This window comes from Odocoileus virginianus, chromosome 32 (genome assembly GCF_023699985.2).
Source record: "Odocoileus virginianus isolate 20LAN1187 ecotype Illinois chromosome 32, Ovbor_1.2, whole genome shotgun sequence".
NCBI lineage: Eukaryota > Metazoa > Chordata > Mammalia > Artiodactyla > Cervidae > Odocoileus > Odocoileus virginianus.
The window spans coordinates 28479656-28500295 of NC_069705.1; the positions used below are offsets into that span (position 1 = coordinate 28479656).

General features: G+C 44.3%; 1 long non-coding RNA gene across 2 annotated transcripts; it reads right to left on the reverse strand.

Annotated features, from left to right (window-relative positions):
* Positions 1 to 343: 343 nt before the first annotated feature.
* Positions 344 to 19639, reverse strand: LOC110134456 (uncharacterized). Of its 2 annotated transcripts, XR_011485165.1 has the most exons (5): positions 19556 to 19639; positions 15962 to 16123; positions 14844 to 14933; positions 7050 to 11046; positions 344 to 4147 (listed from the first exon to the last, which is right to left on the reverse strand). It is a non-coding gene; the product is annotated as an uncharacterized lncRNA (long non-coding RNA). The 2 variants fall into 2 exon arrangements; XR_002313072.2 differs by lacking the exon at positions 7050 to 11046.
* Positions 19640 to 20640: the final 1001 nt, after the last annotated feature.

The window sequence follows — 20640 nt, forward strand, 5'->3', positions numbered from 1 at the left end:
TTAACAAACATATCAGAATTTACCTATCCATATGATGGCTTTCCTTCAATAGGGGAGAGCAAGGACACGACTGTTGCCTAAAATATTAGTGGTGCTGAATATGTTCCTTTTTAGGAAGTACCTTTGTGGACATTTGCTAAACATACAAGACAAGATCAATGTGATTAGCTTTGGGGAGGGGTCACACTTCAAGTCTGTTAGTTCTTGACTGGAAAATGAACTGTATATTGATATGTCACTCCCTATGAAAGGTTGTTGCTGAACAATAAGACACTGGGATTCTTGGCCTCCGGAGGAGACGAATTCAATCCGGGGCCAGAGACAAGGCTGGATCGCTCAGAGCTTTTGTGTAATAAAGTTTTATTAAAGTATAAAGGAGATAGAGAAAGCTTCTGACATAGGCATCAGAAGGGGGCAGAAAGAGTACCCCCCTGCTAGTCTTCAGCTGGATGTTATATAGTCACTAGCAGTCTGTTAATGAAAAGAAAGGAATGTCTTAAAACTCAGGATGGCACCAGGCCCCTCATCCATAAATTGCATTTTGTGATAATCTTGGCACCAGATGATTCATCCCAGGCCATAAAACGATTGACTTGAATCTTGTAGAAGGGGCAGATTATCATACAAATAGTTTTGTTTACATAGATTAGGGGAACAATATCTGAATATAACATACTGTTTTGTCAAGTAGGTTCTGAGCCATTTGGTGGAACTTGAAGACAGAGTCTGGGGTACATCAATGTAGCTTAAGACAAACATTTCCATAAGAAAAAATGTATTGGTTAGCTCAAGGTTTGAGAATAGTTAGCTTCAGGTGAAACCAGGTGTCATGGCAACACAGCATTTTAAGAGAAACCAACTTTTCAATTTGTATAGAGAAGGAAAAAATATCGCCAGTTTGTTTCCTCCTGCCGCTTAAGAGAGATAAAAATGTCTGGCACTTGCAACCTATTTCCTCCATTTGGAGACCCCTGGCCTTCCTGCCTGTTACCCTCTCACCTATTGCCCAACACATACTGGTGGTGCATGAAGTCTTTAATGAGTGTTGTTAATAATCCACCTCCATCACTGGATTGCCCCCAGATCAAATCCATATTTAAAGACTCACCAGCACCAGTAAGTCAAAAGGACGTTCAGCAGAGTCTAGCTGGGTTTCCAAAAAGGCGCTCCCATAAAGCTGGGAACTTTGGATTTCCCAGGTGGGTAAAGAATCAGTGGTAAATAATCCACCTGCCAGTGCAGGAGATATGGGTTTGATCCCTGATCTGGGAAGCTCCCCTGGAGAAGAAAATGGCAACCCAGCCGAGTACTCTTGCCTGAAAAATCCCCAAGGACAGAGGAGCCTGGAGGGCTACAGTCCATGGGGTCACAAAGAGTTGGACAGGACTGAGTGATAAGAAACAGCAACAGAAAGATGTGAGCGAGGATGATAGCCCTGGAGCGTGTAGATGGTATCCTCATGAGACTCCTTTGAAGGAGGCAATAATCAGTTGGTGTTCACTTGAACGGGGGCAATAGTCATGGGGTGCAGTGATTTACAATGACGTATTAATTTCGGGTGAACAGCAAAGTGATTCAGTTATACATATGTGTATGTATGTGTGTATATACATATATACACACACATTCTTTTTTATATTTTTTGCATCATGATTTATCATAGTTCCTGTGCTATACAGTAGGACCTTGTTGTTTATCCATTCTATGTATGCTAGTTTGCATTGGTGCAGTGGTTTTAAATCATGGCCACATATCCCTTGACACTTTGCTCATGAAAGATGGGGTTTGTGTTCTCTTGAAAGTGAGCAGTCTTATGACTTCTTTGACTAATAGGATTCAATGAAAGTGACACTGTGTGTGTGTGTGTGTGTGTGTGTGTCTTAATTGCCCAGTCATGTCCAACTCTTTGCAACCCTATGGAATGTAGTTTTCCAGGCTCCTTTAACTATGGAATTCTCCAGGCAAGAATACTGGAGTGGATAGCCATTCCCTTCTCCATGGAATCTTCCCAATCCTGGGGTTGAGCCTGGGTCTCCTGCATTGAGGGCAGATTCTTCACCATCTGAGCCACCAGGGAAACCCCAAAAGTGATACTATATGACTGCTGAGGCCGGGTCATAAAAGCTTATGCTGCTTCTGCCTTGTTAGCTGGGCATTCATTTTTAGGGCCTTGAGATGCCACCTAAGAAAGCATGACTACCTTGATTCCACCCTGTTGTGGGCAAGCTCAATATACATGGAGAGGTCAAATGTAGATACACTAGTCAACAGCCCAGGCTTTGAGGCATTCCAGCTCAGGCATCAGACATATGAATGAAGACATCTTCAGATGATCCTAGTGCCCAGCTGTTCAAGTGGCTCTTGGCTATTTGAGTCACCCCAGCTGAGGCCTGAGACACTGTGGAGTAGAGACAGGCAGTCCCTGACTCACTCTGTCCAAATTCCAGACCCAGAGAATTTGTGAGCATAACAAAACAGTGTGCTAACTTTAGGATGGCTTGTGTAAAGCAGTAGGTAGCTAGAGCACTTGGCTTGACAAAACACTGAACAGCTATAAGTATTATTTTATTTATTTTTCTTCACATATGATAATTCACATGTTTCAATGCCATTCTCCCATATCATCCCACCCTCGCCTACCTTTTAAAATATTATTTTAAAAGCCTACCTCTGCTATCTGTTCTAGATAAACTGAACAAAGATTATAAGAATAGTTTGCTCATTTTTACCATGATTGTACCAGATAGTAAATCTAAGTTTTAGATCTCATGGTATTGGTGTCTCCTGTTATGCCTGCCCCGATTGAGGGGTGGGTCTTTCTGGGTCTTTGTTTCTTCATCTGTAAGGTGAGCAATAGGTAATCTCCAGTGATTTTATGGTTCTGAGGTTTCAGGCATGAACTGAGTGCAAAAAGTATTATTCCCACACCAGTGTTGATAGGAGCATTATTCACACTAACCAAACAAAGTAAGAGAAAATGTGATGTAGACATACAACAGAACAGTATTTGGCCTGAAAAAGGAGTCAAGTACTGACATAAACTACAACGTGCTTACAACTGACTTAAGCTAAAACTAAATCTTGAAAACATTCAGTTCAGTTCAGTCACTCAGTCATGTCCGACTCTTTGCGACCCCATGAATCTCAGCACTCGAGGCCTCCTTGTCCATCACCAACTCCCGGAGTTTACTCAAACTCATGTCCATCGAGTCGGTGATGCCATCCAGCCATCTCATCCTCTGTTGTCCCCTTCTCCTCCTGCCCCCAATCGCTCCCAGCATCAGGGTCTTTTCCAATGATTCAACTCTTCCCATGAGGTGGCCAAAGTATTGGAGTTTCAGCTTCAGCATCAGTCCTTCCAATGAACACCCAGGACTGATCTCCTTTAGGATGGACTAGTTGGATCTCCTTGCAGTCCAAGGGACTCTCAAGAGTCTTATCCAACACCACAGTTCAAAAGCATCAATTCTTTGGGCACTCAAGTTTCTTTATAGTCCAAATCTCACATCCATACATGACCACTGAAAAAACCATAGCCTTGACTAGATGGACCTTTGTTGGCAAAGTAATGTCTGTGCTTTTTAATATGCTATCTAGGTTGGTCATAACTTTCCTTCCAAGGAATAAGCGTCTTTTAATTTCATGGCTGCAATCACTATCTGCAGTGATTTTGGAGCCCCCCAAAATAAAGTCTGACACTGCTTCCACTGTTTCCCCATCTATTTCTCATGAAGTGATGGGACCAGATGCCATGATCTTAGTTTTCTGAATGTTGAACTTTAAGCCAACTTGTGAAATAAGCTAGACACAGAAAGAAAATATTATATGACTCCACTTCAGTGAGATACCTCAGTTCAGCTCAGTTCAATTGCTCAGTCGTGTCCGACTCTTTGCAACCCCATGAACCACAGCACGCCAGGCCTCCCTGTCCATCACCAACTCCCAGAGTTTACTCAAACTCATGCCCATCGAGTCAGTGATGCCATCCAGCCATCTCATCCTCTGTCGCCCTCTTCTCCTCCTGCCCCCAATCCCTCCCAGCATCAGGGTCTTTTCCAATGAGTCAACTCTTCGCATGAGGTGGCCAAAGTATTGGAGTTTCAGCTTCAGCATCAGTCCTTCCAATGAACACCCAGGTGTGAGATACCTAGAATAGGCAAATTCACAGACACAGAAAGTATTGGGTTGGTCAAAAAATGTGTTCAAGGTTTTCATAAGATATTACAGAAAAACCTGAACAAACTTTTTGGGCAGCCCAATAGAGTGGAGGTCATTAGGGGCTGAGAGGAGAGGGGACAGGGGAGTTAGTGTTTTTTGGGTACGGAGTTTCAACATGGGAGGATGAAACAGTCCTGGACACGGGGAATAGTGGTGGTTGAGCAATACTGAACATGGACTTAACGCCACTGAATCATACATCAAAAAGTGGTTCAAATGCGAATTTCTATGTTGTGTGTATTTCATGACAGTGAAAACATTAAAAAAATTTTTTATTCCCATAACCTTTGGTGCTGAAGCCCTAAACCTCTCATCTCTATGAAGGATGAAGATGTGTGCTCCTGCTCACCTTCATATAGTTATCTCGGTGTGTTGGAAATGTTCTCAGCCTTCTTTGGGGTCCCAGGAAGCAACCCAGTCCTTCATACCATCAACAGAGATTTCTGAATGCTAAAAGGAGCCTCCACAATTTGGTGGCCCATCACCCTCACTTGACAAGTGAGGAAGCAGAACTAAACCTCAAGGGACCAACTTCTGTGGGAATAAAAGTAATCCAGCTAGATACCTTCAGTTCAGTTCAGTTCAGTCCAGTTGCTCAGTCGTGTCCAACTCTTTGCGACCCCATGAATCGCAGCACGACAGGCCTCCCTGTCCATAGAGTCATAAGTAAAGTACATCTGGCCTTCTTCTGTCTAGGAGAATAACTCTGCTTTTCTCTAAAAGTCCTGTTTTTAACTTGTTTGTCGTTTTTGCATTCATCTCTAGGCCAAGGAGGTTATAGAACCCAGAACAGGACTCTAGTGAGATTATTCTCTTGAAGCTCTAATTTGAAATCTCCTTCTCAACCTAGTCATCCAAGCAGTCTCCATGAATTCACTAGAATTAGCTTGAAAGATGAAATCTGTTTGCTGTTCCTGTTGCAATGTGCTTTATGGTGACATGGTAGCAGGGGCACTGAACTTGAAGTCCAATGACCTGAATTTAAATCTAGATTCTACCGTGACCTAGGGCAGTCATTAAACATCTCTGTTCTTCAATTTGCTTCATCCATAAATAAAGCAATTGGAGGAGGTAAATGCTAAAATGCCCGTTAGCATCTGTGACTCTGTAATTGCCTGGTTATTAATTTATTTTTGTTTGCGCTTTGAAAATTAGGAAGTGACCCAAATACTTGAGAGTTATGCATCGATCACTTCTACTGTGTTTTCCATGTGAAGATGGCAACTTGCCTGGGTTGGTGGGTAGTCTCATTGCAGTGGATGCTTTACTGCATTCCCCAGTCTTCACTCCAGACTGAAGGACTTGTTCCACCAGCAGCAGGACTGGTGCCTGCAGACCGCTCTCTGGTGTCAGCCCCTCTCAGGCTCTTGCTCTTGACTGAACCCCACATTGCCTGACGCATCCTGCCTTCCTGGGTGCAGCCTGTACCCAGTGCCTGACTCATGTGCATTACAGAGGCCTCTACCCCAACTCAGGACAACCCGGGAAAGGTTTGACAAGGTTCAGAACTCCTTGCAGGGTTGGCTGAGGCCTTTGAAGAAACTGAATCACAACATGGCATTTCCCTCTGTCCAGACTTTCTTCCTCGTCTTCCCTCACCTGAGTCAAATATATATACAACTGAATCACTTTGCTGTACACCCAAAACTAACCCAATACAGTAAATCAACTATATATCAATTAAAAATAAATTAATTTTAAAAGCAAAATAAGTTACCCCAGAGTTAGGAACCTAGGGAACAACAGAGCAGTCCTACCTCTCGTGGTGGTGGTTTAGTTGCTCAGTCATGTCCAACTGTTGCAACCCCATGGACTGTAGCCCATCAGGCTCGTCTGTCCATGTGATTCTCCAGGCAAGAATGCTGGAGTGGGTTGCCATTTCCTTCTCCAGGGGATCTTCCCGACCCAGGAATCAAACCCTGGTCTCCTGCATTGCAGGCAGATTCTTTACCAACTGAGCTAGAAGTGCTACCTCTAGCCCCTGCCCAATTCTGAAGACAGAAACGGGGACAAGACAGGAATCCCGTTGGCCTCCTGCAGGGGGAGAGAACAGGGCAACCCCTGTGGCGAGAGGCAGACAGGAGAGTTCTCTCCACAGGCCTGGGTTGTCATTTGCGGTTCTTTCCTGGGTGAAGAAGAGAAGAGCATGGCAACCCATTCCAGCATTCTTGCCTGCAGAATTCTGTGGACAAAATAGCCTGGTGGGCTGCAATCCATGGAGTCACAAAGAGTCAGACACGACTGAGCAACTAATGCACACGCACACACGCACACACACACACACACACACACACACACACGTGTTGGGGCAGTGCCAAGCCTGGGACCGTGAACGTTCCCAGTTGAGTCATGTGCTGCCTGGACACTCTCTCCCACCCTGTCTACCCGTACTGTTGTTCTCTGCCACTCTCAGAGACCATCAGCTGCAGAGAGATTTTCTGTTCTGAGAGGGGATACACCTGATGATCCCCGAGTGACTGTGTGGCCTGACGTCTGACAGTAGACGAGGTTGTAGCTTCAGCTCCTCTCCCACCACACTCAGCCTCTTAGGGAAACTGCAGACCTCATTTTGCTTCCGTTTTCTCATCAGTCTGTTGAGAATGATAACATTTGTCCTTCCTTCAAAGAAAGCAGTTGTGAAAAACAAATGTGATCATCATTATAATAGTATTGCTTGGAGGTTACAAGTGTACTATCCAAAACCTATTTTCACATCTTCTGGAAGCAGAAATCGAGAATTGAGATTGCTGTTTGTTAATTCTAAAATTAATTTAAAAAATTTTAATATCTCATATCCTTTTATTTCTTATCACAGGTGACTCAGAGCTTACCCATTCTGCTAAATGGCTTCATGTTTTTCTTCCTTGTGTGAGGTTTTGTTGTGGATCTGTATCAGCATAATAGTTATCTAATCCCCAGTCTAAAGATCTCAGATTAAAGGTCAATCAAATATGTTCAGCTTGCAAATAGAATGAACTTTGACTCCCATAATGTTGTGGTTGTTCTTTAAACATAAATTATCTGACAACACAAATCCAGGTTTCCAGCTTTGTTAAAAAAAATATCAGATCTGCCTTCTTTTCCATGTTGCAATGATGGCTGGTACAGAATAGCAGCTGCTCCTTAGACAGGTCATGTGAGCTCTGGTTTGTCACAATCTCCACCATTCCCTATTGCCAGTCCTGACCAATGCCCCCAAATGCACACTTTCTTAGGTGATGTGGATTGATGGAGACCTTGGTGCTCTTTAACTGTTCAGGTTGGTTGAAGAACTGGGATTAGTGAGTCTAGACGATTGATAGGCTATTTGCAGCTTTTACAGCTGAGATCTTAGACATCCTCAGATAGACCTGGATGCACTGGTTGTTTCTGTTGGTTAATGGTGCCCTAACACATTCTTTAAAGCCTTCCCCTGAATATCTCTGAGACCAATTCCATCTTGGGATAATCTTTAAAGTCTTGTTCTGTTTCCTCATTCCTACTGCTATAATTAACACCTTCATCTCATATTTATATTATGATTATATCACTATAATAATATTTACAGTGATATAAGGTATCTCAGCTTGTAAAGAATCCACCTGCAATGCAGGAGACCCTGGTTCAATTCCTGGGTTGGGAATATCCCCTGGAGAAGGGATAGACTACCCACTCCAGTATTTTGGGCTTCCCCGGTGGTTCAGACAGTCAGGAATCCACCTGCAGTGCGGGAGACCTGGGTTCAATCCCTGGGTCAGAAAGGCCCCTGGAGGAGGGCGTGGCATCCCACTCCAGTATTCTGGCCTGGAGAATCCGCATGGATGGAGGAGCCTGCTGGGCTACAGTCCCCGGGGTCACAAAGAGTCGGACATGACTTAGTGACTAAGAACAGCCTGTCTCACATTTACAATTCTATCACCGGTCTTTTTGTCTCTTTCTTTCTTCTACAGTCTACTTGCTTTACTGGAACAGTCAATCTTCCAACACAACATATATAATCAGCTCTCTCCTTCGCTTATAAATCCTTACTGGTTCCTGCTTCCTGAAGGATAAAGTCCGAGCTCCTTCTGAAAGATCCTCCCCCCCCACCACCCCGTCGAACCCTAAACCACTGCTCTGCCCCACCCCCCCACACACTGCACTCCTCCCGTTCTCCGCATGCACCCTGACCTTTCCCCGCAGAACAGCCTCTGCATTATCGTCTCCTCAACTGGTACTTCGTTACCCGCTCGTCTCACATCTTAAAATTTCAAAGACCAGTACATTTTTTTGAAAGTGTGGGTAATGTGTGTTATTTTTATTTGGGTCAAATAAGAGATGCTTGAAGTCATAATGGTACACTTTGTTACTATCTTGATTTCATAAGAAAAAGAAAAACTGTCATATTTCAAAGATAGAAACAAACCAAAATTTCTTCAAATTGAGTATATCTAGCTTTTGGAAACACTTACCCTTATTTTTCTTATTTTCCTCAGACTGCTGATAAAATGTATCACCAGCATCTATCCAGGTCTTGCTTTTGAAACCCACTTCCCTACCCATCTTTTTCTTTCTAGAAAATTCCCACCCACTCTTCAAGATCAAGTCTGCAACCTGCTTCTTAAGTCTTTCCTGACTCCCCAGGTCAGAAGTAGGCCCCGTCCTCTTGTTTATATCCTTTTACGGTGTAAAATACATGGATTTTTACTGGTCGCTTCTTTGGCCTGTGGGAGAGGGCTTTAACACCACAAATCACTAACACCCCTTAAAAACCTTCTGAAATATAAACCCCTTCTCCCAAATTTCCATTCCCTATGGCAGCTATGCCCCCTCAGTCTCTCTTCCTCTGTTAATAATTTACTAAAAATAATTGTTAATTATGGTAAGTTTGACATTTTACATTAATTTTAGGTATACAACATAATGACAATATTTATATATATTGTGAAATAACCACCACAATGTTTAATTAACATCCATCACCATGCACAGGTATGCCTTTTTCTCCTGTGATGAGAAATTTTAAGATCTACTCTTAGCAGCTTTCAAATGTGTATATTATTAACTATCATTATCATGCTGCACTTTATATTCCTGTTTTTTATTTTATAAGTGGAAGTTTATATTTCTGACCATCTTCATCCCATTTCCCCACCCCTGCCTCTGGCAACCATCAGTCTGTTCTCTATGAGCTGTTGTTTTTTTCCATAAATATCACATGTAAGTGATATCATATGAATTTGTCCCCTCAAATTTCACTTCACAAAAGCCCTCAAGGTCCATCCTCTGTCCATATTGCTGCAAATGGCAGGATTTCATCCTTTTTCTAATGGGTGACCTCAATATCTCTTTTAAAACTTCTCCTCCAGCCTCTCTAGGTCCACTCCTCCATCTCTATTACCCAAAGCAGCACTGGAACAGACTTCAGTAAAACGTAAATCTGTCTTCAGCCCAGAGATAAACCACTGTGCCTTAAGCATTCCTTTAATCCAGCTTGCCACTCATCCATGTACTTAAAGTCTTGTGGCCTCAAGTAAACTGGTAAACAGTGCAGAAAGAAGTCACCTTTGCATGCGGTGCCTCACGAGTGCACACACACACACGTGCGCACATACGTGCACACACATATACACAATTTGAAAAAATAAATCAATGAATAAATGAGCAAATAAAAGTGCTATAGCCAGTATTGATACAGTAGATGCCTCTATTCAGTTCTTAGGGATATCCCTGCCACCTTCTCCCATTTAACACAACATTTTCTGTTCCTATGAATCGTCTCCTTCTCTAGAATGAGGAATAAAGCATTTTAAGACACCAGGACACCAACATCTGCAATCCAGGCATGATGGGAGGCATGCTGCAATATGGATAAATGCCATGCTGTCTCCTGTGTACACTCAGTCACTCAGGGTGTCCGGCTCTCTGCGACCCCATGGACTCTTTGCTAGCCCACCAGGCTCCTCTGTCCGTGGGATTCTCCAGGCAAGAATACTGGAGTGGATTGCCATTTCCTCCTCCAGGAGATCTTCCTCACCCAGGGACTGAACCTGTATCTGCTGTACTGACAGGCAGATTCTTTACCACTGAGCCACGAGGGGAGCCCTGCTCTCGCCCCAGCCCCCTTCAAAGGCAGGGATTTGTAATGGTGGAACAGAATGGATGTGATTGTGCTTGTAAATGTGGTCCCCACGCGCCAGCTGAAATCAGCTGCATTCAGTACTTGTTCCTGTGACCCCTTTGGCCAACTTCCCGGCGCTGGCTGTCAGTTCAGTTTGAGAAGTCAGAGAGCAGAGGCTCCATGCTGGCATTGGTATGGGGACAAATTAACACAATAACTGTACCCTGGAGTTCTTAGAAACTGCCCTTGGCTCAGCCAGGCCTGTGGGAAGGGTCTCATGCCAGCCACACAGATTGGCTAACAAGCAATGAAATTCTGGGACGAAATCACACCCTATGTACTCTTTCTGCTCTTGCAAAACGTGGACATTGTTGGTTCCCTGGAGGCTCCTTTACTCCGTCCCTTATCTGTCTGGGGAGAGGGCTGCCCAAGCCATGCTGGTGGCCCTGTGGCTAGATCAGTTGGGAGAAGACTAGGTGTGGCATATTCGAAGGTTCCTGTTCATTTGGTCCTTCCTTGGGTGTCTTGCTGCTTATTGGCAAATCTTACACAGAAGGCAGTCTGTTTTCAAGGTGCTTGAGAAAGGAAGTACATGTACCCCCTTTTAAGGAATACATCAGTTCTCCCCTCGGGCTGTTTGTTCAAATCCACATCATGTCATCTTTCAAAAGAAATGACATGATAACCTGATGATGAAAACATGGAGGGCAAATGATGTCTTGTGAAGGTAGCATTCAGGTGGCAGCGACCTGGGTGACAGAAATGAGTATGTTAAAAGAGGCCTTTCTCCCTGCAGCAGAGTCTAGATCAGACCTTTCACATACCTTATTGCTATTATTGTCTTTTGCTTTTATTTGAATGTATAAGGGGGCATCCACAGAGCAGAAGGATGTTTATTTAGTTTTTTTATCAAGATCACCCAGTTCAAAATTTAGCCCCTGAAAGAGGCAATATCCTTTTTCTAGCTTCTCTGAGAGTAAGAGAAAGGGCTTCCCTGGTGGCTCAGATGGTAAAGAATCCACCTGCAATCCCCGGGTTGGGAAGATCTCCTAGAGGAGGGTGTAGGAACCCGCTCCAGTATTCTAGCCTGGAGAATCCCCAGGTGGGCTGCAGTCCATGGGGTTGCAAAGGGTAGCACACACCTGAGCAGCTAAGCATGCACACACTGAAGATAAGGCAAAGTGTGGTGATAAAGACAGAGACAGGCCTTTCACAAATAACCATGCTGTCCCTCTGCGGCCCTGGTTCTCTCTCAGCCCTGGGTGTCCCTGCTGAAGCCTGCTTCCTCCCGACTCCTGAGATGCTCACATGGTCCAGCCACCCATGACTTCTGGTGACCCTGCGTGTCCGTTCTCCTGTAACCTGCCCTGACTCTGCTGACTTGCCGCTGCTTCAGCCTGTGGGAGGGTCCCTTCCACCTCTCCAGTCTAGCCTTTTTAGCAGGTTCCTTATCCCAATGACTTGAACTTCCAGGAAAACCGTCCTTTGGTTGTTAATTCTTTACAAGTACTCTCCTTCCTGGGGTGCCTGGGCCCCACGTTTGGGGTGAATCAGGGCACATCACCCACAACCCTAAGAGACTCAGAGCCCCGGGCCCATCCTGCTGACTCTGGCTCTCTCACCCCTCCTTCCTCAGCGGTGCGGAGTTAGTCTTCTAGGGACTTGGTGCTCAAACCTCAGGTCTGTCAAGCCCCATGGAGCCCATCCAACTTTTCTGCACTTGCGCTGGGATCCCAGCTTTGGCCAGGATAAAAGTTCCTTCCCATGGAGCTTCTGACAGATCAAGGCTGTAGCTGGATGGCCTCTCAAGTGCCCTTTGACATCCCTTGATTTTAAGGAGCTTGGCCTGTCCCCGGCAACTGGACTGTCTCTGCATCTCCCCCATGTCAGGGTATCTGAGTCTTTGGCACAATCAAAACTCTGTTGCCAGAGTTTCTGTGTTCATGTGACAGAAGAAACTGCCACCCTCTCCTTTTACATGAAATGGCTCTGGAGTCCTGAGACCCTCCTAGGGGAGGAGAAAGCAGACGTTACAGGGGAATAAGGTCTTTTGTGATCCCAACAAGAGATTCCTCAGAAGAACATCAGAAACCCAGCTCTTTTCCATTGAGACCACCAGCTTCAAGAGCAGAGTGAGGGCTTTGTTGATTGAGGAGCTCCTCAGAACGGGTTCAGCTCTGCTGTGTCCAGGAAGAATCACTTGTCTCTAAGAGGTGTATTTGTCTGACTACATCAGCTGGAAGCACCCCTCCAGGCCTGTGGCCCTCCTGGCGCCCTGAGTGTGGAGAAGCACCCACGAGCGAGGGTGCACCCTGTGGGCAGGAGTGACGTTGTTCAGAGGATGGGATGAATTTTTTTAAACAGAGACACTGGCAACAGTGGGGGCTGTGTTGGAATGAAGGGAGCATGGGGGTGCAAACTGAGGATGAGACAGCCAAGTTTGCAGGGGGAGGAAGGGCCCTGGGCGTCCCCCAGGGGAGACTGGGTCGCTGGGTGGGGCCAGGAGGAGGACTGTCTATAGGTGGGACCTGAGCACTCACTTTCTTACAGTGTAATTCCTCTTTTTTTTTTTCCCCAAAACTTTTTTTTTTGGTAATAAAATATATGTAACATGAAATTTGCCATTTTAACCCTTTTTAAGTATAGGATTCAGTGGCATTAAGTATATTCACAATGCTGTGCAGCCATCACTGCTACCTACTCTGTTTCCGAAGCATTTCATGATCCCAAAGAGAAATCTAGTACCCATTAAACAGCAACTCCCCTTCCCCCAACCCCTGGGAACCACTGTTCTACTGTTTGTCCGTATGAATTTGCCTATTTCAGGGATCTCACACAAATGGAATCATGCAGTATTTGTCCTTTTGTGTCTGGCTTCTTTCTCTTGGGGCTTCCCTAGTAGTTCAATTGGTAAAGAATCTGCCTGCAATACAAGAGGCCCGGTTTCAATCCCTGGGTCAGGCAGATCCCCTGTAGAAGGGAATGGCAACTGCCTCCAGTACTATTGCCTGGAGAATTCCATGGACAGAGGACCTGGCGGGCTACATTCCGTGGGGTCGCAAAGAGTCAGACATGACTGTGCGACTCACTTTCCTTTCCCTTCTTTCCCTTAGTGTAATGTCTTCGAGGTGCATGTAGGTTGTAGCCTGTATCAGAACTTCCAATCCTGTCAAAGGCTGGATAATATTCCATTGTGCGTATGTGCCACATTTTGTTTACCCATTCATCTGTTGATGGACATCTGTGTCGTTTGCACCTTTGGCTGTTGTAAGTAGTGCTGCTATGAACATCAGTGAGTCCTTGTAATTCCTTTTTACACTTGCCCCCACCTTGCAGTCTGGCATGCTACTCTGGGGGAGATGAAAAGGGTCAGGTGGCAAAGGGGAGTCCACTGCCCTCTATCCTCACCTAGAACTTCTGCCCAGTTTCCTGCAGGAGGGACCACAGCTCGGGTCCCCACTCAGCAACACGGGCAATGGTGGAAGCCGGCGGTGGCAGAGGAGCATCCAGCAGGGACACGTGCGGGACAGAAAGTATGGTCGACTTCCAATTACTTCTTTATGTAAAGAATGCTATGTGGAAATTGGCTGCACTTTATCTCCCACAAAAGCCCCCGCTAGATGCCACCCGGGGAGGGGATGGCAGCCCATCCCACATCTATTTAGTGACTGCATTTATAGTACATAATCTGGAAGGATATGAACCAAAATGTTTGCAGTGCTTATTTTGGAGGATGGAGTTATTGGTGATATTTACTTTCATACTAGACAAAAATAGAACTATTTCTATTTTTAAAAAATGAATGTCGCGTTGACTTACTCGGATTAAAAAAAATATCAAAATATTCTATTTTAGGGCTCACTTTCAAAATGCATTGTCAACAGTCCAATTCAACTGTCACTTCTTCTAGCTCTGTCTAGCAGGAGGTGTTTCTACATTAGAATTGTCACCAATTTTATTGTTTCTTTTAAATGTCTATCTTAAAGACTGAATTTGTGGCATTAGCTGAGCATCCGTTGCATGTATAGTGTGCGGTGTTAGGAAACTAAAAATAAGACAGATAAATTATACTCTTGAATTGTAATAAATCTATGTAACATACATAAAAATATAAGATCTAAAATCAAATTTCTACCAACCTCAATGCATGCATGCATGCTAAGCCACTTCAGTCATGTCCAACTCTATGCCACCCTATGGTCTGTAGCCTGCTAGGCTCCCCTGTCCATGGGATGCTCCAGGCAAGAATACCAGAGGGTTGCCATGCCCTCCTCCAGGGGATCTTCCCGACCCAGCAATTGAACTCATGTCTCTTATGTCTCCTGCTTTGGCAGGCGGGTTCTTTATCACTAGCTCTTCTTGGGAAGCCCAGTAGAACTGCTTTTATCACATGCTGTATGTATTCGGAGGGTAGAAACTTTATGTGCATCCACAGGGCCAGTGTGCTTAGGGTATAGTTTTAGGGAATCAGATGGCCCAGCTACTCCTTCTGATCCCCGCAGCCCTGGGGACCACTGCCCCAAAGAGGACAGGAACATGTTGTCACCTCAGATGCTTCCATGGAAGGAACTTGGGTGGGTAAAGCAGGCGGGGTATAGGTGGTGACTGTGTCATTGATCTTTCGGATACAGACACTCTGAAAGGTGAAGAAGAGAGCTATTAGTAACTGTGCAGGGATGATCGGCATCATCTGGACCATGCAGGCAAATCAGGATATTATGCTCCCTGATGGATAGAAGGCACATGGAATGAGGGACCTCCTGCTCCAGCTAGAGCTGGTCCTTATCTGGAGGCAGGGAGGTACAGAAGTCTTTAAAATAGGCTCAGACCAAACACACAGTCACTGGTTTACAACATCTGAGAGCAGATCCATCCTTAGCAGTCCCCTTGAGGAGGTCAGAGCAGGGTGTCCAGGCACATGCCTCCTTTTAGATACGCCACAGCAGCTCAACCAGTTACACACATACACACCACTCTCCCTTCTGTTACACTTCACCCTGAACACAACTGAAATGTTCAATAATATGAACTGATTGGCGAAATCATGGTCCATTCCTATTAGCCTTTACTGATACTGTCCTTAAAGATTTTTTTCAGTAAGATGGACAAAAACCTCATAATTATAATGTTGAATCCAAAAAAGACTACAGGACAACATATATAATATGAACCCAATTATGTGAGATATATATATACACATACACACATATATATGTATATATATTCGTATATATAACAAAGCAGGAAAGAGATATATAAAAGTGCAATTTGCCCCTGGGAGGTAGGTGAGGTATGATTTTTGTTTTCTAAATTTTCCATGAGTTCTTTTTTCTTTTTTTAAACAGTAAGTATATATTGCAAAGAACTTCCCAGGTGGCTCAGATAATAAAAAATTTGCCTACAATGCAGAAGACCCAGGTTTGATCCCTAGGTTGGGAAAATCCCCTGAAGAAAAGAATGGCTACTCAGTCCAGTATTCTTGCCTGGAGAATCCCCATGGACGGAGGAACCTGGCGGGCTACAATCCATGGGGTCACAAAAAGTCAGACATGACTGAGAGACTTACGTGTCCACATCATATATTGCAAAATTGGGAAAAAGCACTTTATATGTGTGTGTTAAAGCTGAATATATATGTAGGCAGTTGTCTACTGATACTGTTACCTCATGTGGTCTGTCCAGCACCAGTCCATCTGGCCAGAGAATCCCACATCATCTTCTCACACCCGCCCCTCGGTGGTACCCTATGTCAGGATCGTGCAGGGCCCATGGGAGAGTCGAAGAGGATCCTCAGAAGATATCTGCTCCCCGAATTTTCTGCCCAACCTGGTGCCAGCAAGGTGAAAGGGTAGAATCTCATTAAATATTAGCAGGAGTGCCTGTGTACATATTTGTGGTGAAAATTTTAACCTATTCTTACACAATCTTTAAAAATGGGCTTTCCTGTGTGCAATCTGTTTTATCAATATCTCCTCTCTGCCCCACACCAGCCCACAGAAAGGAAGGTTGTTGTTGTTTGTTGGTGAAGCTGGATTCCACTGCCTGGCCATGAAAGGAGACCTAATCAAGACCCCTGTCCCTCATGTTCCACGGGCGAGGAGGTGGGTCAGAGGGCCGTCAACACACAGTCTAGGAACAGAACCCTACTTTCTCTGTTTTGCTACCTGATTCTTCAGATTAAAAAATATCATAGAAGCTGGCAAAGTTGCCGTGTTTTCCTCTTTGGATTCAATAGCAGGATATTGTATCTTCATGTGCAGTTTGTACTTCATTAGAAAGACTTGGAGATGGCATAACAGCATTCATATTCTTAGGTTAGATTTCATTTATGAGTCTGTATTTATAATTTAGAGTTTATACTTCAATAAAATTTTTCAAATGAAGGAAAGAAATCAGTGAAGTGAAATGAAAGTAGCTGCGTCATGTCCAACTCTTTGCAAACCCATGGACTATACAGTCCATGGGATTCTCCAGGCCAGAATACTGGAGTGGGTAGCCTTTCCCTTCTCCAGGGGATCTTCCCAACCCAGGAGTCAAATCCATGTCTCCCACATTGCAGGCAGATTCTTTACCAGCTGAGCCACAAGGGAAGCCCAAGAATACTGGAGTGGGTAGCCTATCCCTTCTCCAGGGGAACTTCCTGACCCAGGAATTGAACCGGGGTCTCCTGCATTGCAGATGGATTCTTTGCCAGCTGAGCTATCAGGGAAGCCCAAGAAATCAGAGCAGAGGGGAAGTAAAAGTAGACGAGCAGGAGACTATGGGAAATTCGCGCGTGAACACCTATGATGCGGTCGTGCTGAATCACAGAGGTTGCGGGGGAGGCTTGTCTGTCAGTCCAGTGGTTAAGACTCAGCCTTCCAATGCAGGGGGCATGGGTTGGATTCCTGGTCAGGGAACTGAGGTCCCACATGCTGCAGAGTGTGGCCAAAAATTAAGAAAAAAAAAAAGTTTGGGTGGGACACTCAGCCACTGAGGCCCTAATGGTTAAAGAGAATCTCAACCAAAGAGCTGCCTTATAAATGATTCAGTGAAGAGAGGACTGTGGAACAGTCTTCTTTATGGTTCTGATCATTTTATAGCACTATCAACAGGGAGCCGTTACTGTGTGAAATATGGTGGTGAGGATGGCAGAGCTAAAAAAGATGGAAAAGAGACTTAAGACCTGAGTCACCTCCTGCAGAAAAGACATCCACCTACCAGGAATTTATAGTCAACATTTGGGAGTTTCTGTGTTACAATAGTTACCTGCCCTATCACACCCAAGAGGAGAAAATGTTATCAATTCATGTCATTGCCTTTTTATATGTTTGAGTCCCTTCTCTTAAGCCTTAAGTTCCTTTGGAACTCACCTGTATTTTTTTTAGTTAAAATTTTTTTTATATTCCCTGAGAGTCTAGCATAGAGCTGTGCACACAGTGAGTCTTCAGTACATGCCGAATGATAGATGCAACAAGCTCCTAATGGGCTGAAACGGAGCCTTTGCCGTGTGTTTCCTGTAGCACGTGGGACAGGATTATGCTCTTTGTGTTCATGCTCAGTTGCTCAGCCCTGTCTGACTCTTTGCAACCCCGTGGACTGTAGCTGCCAGGCTCCTCTGTCCATGGGATTTTCTAGGCAAAAATAGTGGAGCAGGTTGCCATTTCCTCCTCCAGAGGATCTTTACAACTTAGGGATCGAATCCACGTCTCTTGCATTTCCTGCATTGGCAGGTGGATTCTTTTCCACTGAGTCACCTGAAAAGCTATGAATCACTTTTAAGTAATGGTCTTACTGTTAAGAGACTTGAGACCCAATATTCTCATAAAGACTAGAGATCTAAGGAAAGAGGTAAAATGGATATGCCCCAAAATCCATTTGGAATTTCTCTGAGAGATGTTTATCTTTTTAAACCCTGCAGTTATTGAATGTAATGGAAGCTTCAATAGGACTTTAACAGGCCTGTGAATCAGGCTTGAAGTCTCTTGGCTCAGCTCCACTACAAACTGTAACCTTCAGTTTCCTTGCCTGTAAAAGTGGTCTGTAAAAGGAAAAGTGGTCCCCAAGAGAAATTCTATAGATTAAAGAACACTGGCTGCCATTCAGTCATACATTTGTCTCTATATGTCTATATATTCTCCACAGGATATTGATGCACAATCAGGTGTGTGAACCACTGGACAAGGTGATCTTAACCTATGAGTCTGTCTTTTATAACATGGCAACACAAATTCACATTCCTGACCTAAGGTTGTAGAAGTTAGAACTGCCAAGAGATAGAGGACTGAATTAATCCATCTCTTTGGGGAAAAGAAATGAACAGTAATAACTGAAATGCACCTTTAGCTTGTCCAAAGATGAAATGGAAAAATAAACATGTTTTAAGATGATATGATAGAAGAAATATTTTCTTTGACAGGATATTAGAGAATTCGTCAAGAATTATTAAACAAGAAAGTCAAAGGTTCCATTGTAGGAGCTTAATAAATATTTGTTGATTGACCAGTTGTTGTGCTAATTCAAGCAGAGAAGGAATTTTGTTGCTGTTACAAAGCCAGAGTTTCTAATTGTCCATTCAGGGGGAAGATAAAAACCAAAACTTTGTGTTGCCCTCAGCAACCTAAGGGCTTTCTAGGTAGCTCAGAAGTCAAGAATCAGCCTACCAGCACAGGAGACTCAGGCAACTCTGGTTCGATCTCTGGGTGGGAAAGATCCCCTGGAGGAGGAAATGGCAACCCACTCCAGTATTCTTGCCTGGAGAATCCCATGGACAGAGGAGCCTGGGGGCCTGCAGTCCATGGGGTGGCAAAGAGTCCGACAGGACTGAGCACATAGGCAAGCAATTTAAACTATCTATGCCATTCATCCAACAAGCACCAAAGAGGATTTAATGTATCCTCTAGCAAAGGAAGCTAGAACTTCCACTCAAGCTTCTCTAAGGCAGATATTCTTAGTTACTTTTAGTTATGAAGAAATGTTACATGATCTATACCCTGTACTTGGGTCCGTGGTGGCTCAGACAGTAAGGTAAGGAATCCGCCTGCAATGCAGGTGACCTGGGTTCAATCCCTGGGTTGGGAAGATCCCCTGGAGAAGGAAATGGCTACCCACTTCATTATTCTGGCCTGGAGAATTCCATGGGCAGAGGAGCCTGGTGGGCTACAGTCCATGGGATCTTAAAGAGGCAGACATGACTGAGTGACTTTGACATACCCTGTACTTGACAAAGTAGTTTTAAATGCTGAGTTCCCTCCAAGAATCTGAGGCAGAACATCTTACCCTTTAGGAGTAGCTTCATTCCCTGGCCCAGAAGAGAAGCCCAGATGATGAAGGCAGAGCTTTTCAAAACAGAAGGGATTCAAGGTCCTTTTAAAAGTGCAGCAATCAGAAGAACTATTGATTCTGAAATTGAGCAATTTCCAGTGGAACCAAAGAATTGGCATATTATAGTAATTAGAGTATGTCTTCTATTCAACACATTCCAAATTATTTTCCATTCAAATATATTCAAAATGTACTTCATATTCAGCATGTTCCTTCTTCAAACAGTATCCCCCAATTAGCCTGCGTCTCCCTTCCCCTCACTAGTTGTTCCCACCTTTATTCTATTCAGAGGGCTTAGCAGTCACTTGAATGCTCTTTGCTCCAAGTTGCTCTCCTTGAAACAATGCACTCAAATTTCATATAAATTTGAATTATGCAAATTTAAAACTGTGCTGTGTAAAATAGTACTAAAATATCATGGAATGGGTACCACTTGAAATCGTGAAAATTCTTTCCAGTTCTTATGACCGATCCAGAATGCCATAACAGATCCAGAGCACCAACTTATGGAAGTTCACACCAGTCTGGTGGCCACCTCATGATACCAGAAAACAGAAACCCCTGTGACCCTTGTCTTTGTGAATCAAGCACAGAGGGTTTTTGTGTGTGATTTTGGTGACTGTAGTGATGTTATTCTATCATTCATTGTTTTGATAGTCTGACATCTTTTCTACCCTGTGATAATGCCATCTAAATTCATATAAAGTACTCTCAGTGGACATGTGCTGTAAATTACTACGTTCAGTTCAGTTCAATCGCTCAGTCGTGTCCGACTCTTTGCGACCCCATGAACTGCAGCATGCCAGGCCTCCCCATCCATCACCAACTCCTGGAGTCCACCCAAACCCATGTCCATTGAGTCAGTGATGCCATCCAACCATCTCATCCTCTGTCATCCCCTTCTTCTCCTGCCCTCAATCTTTCCCAGCATCAGGGTCTTTTCATATGAGTCAGCTCTTCACATCAGGTGGCCAAAGTATTGGAGTTTCAGCTTCAACATCAGTCCTTCCAATGAACACCCAGGACTGATCTCCTTTAGG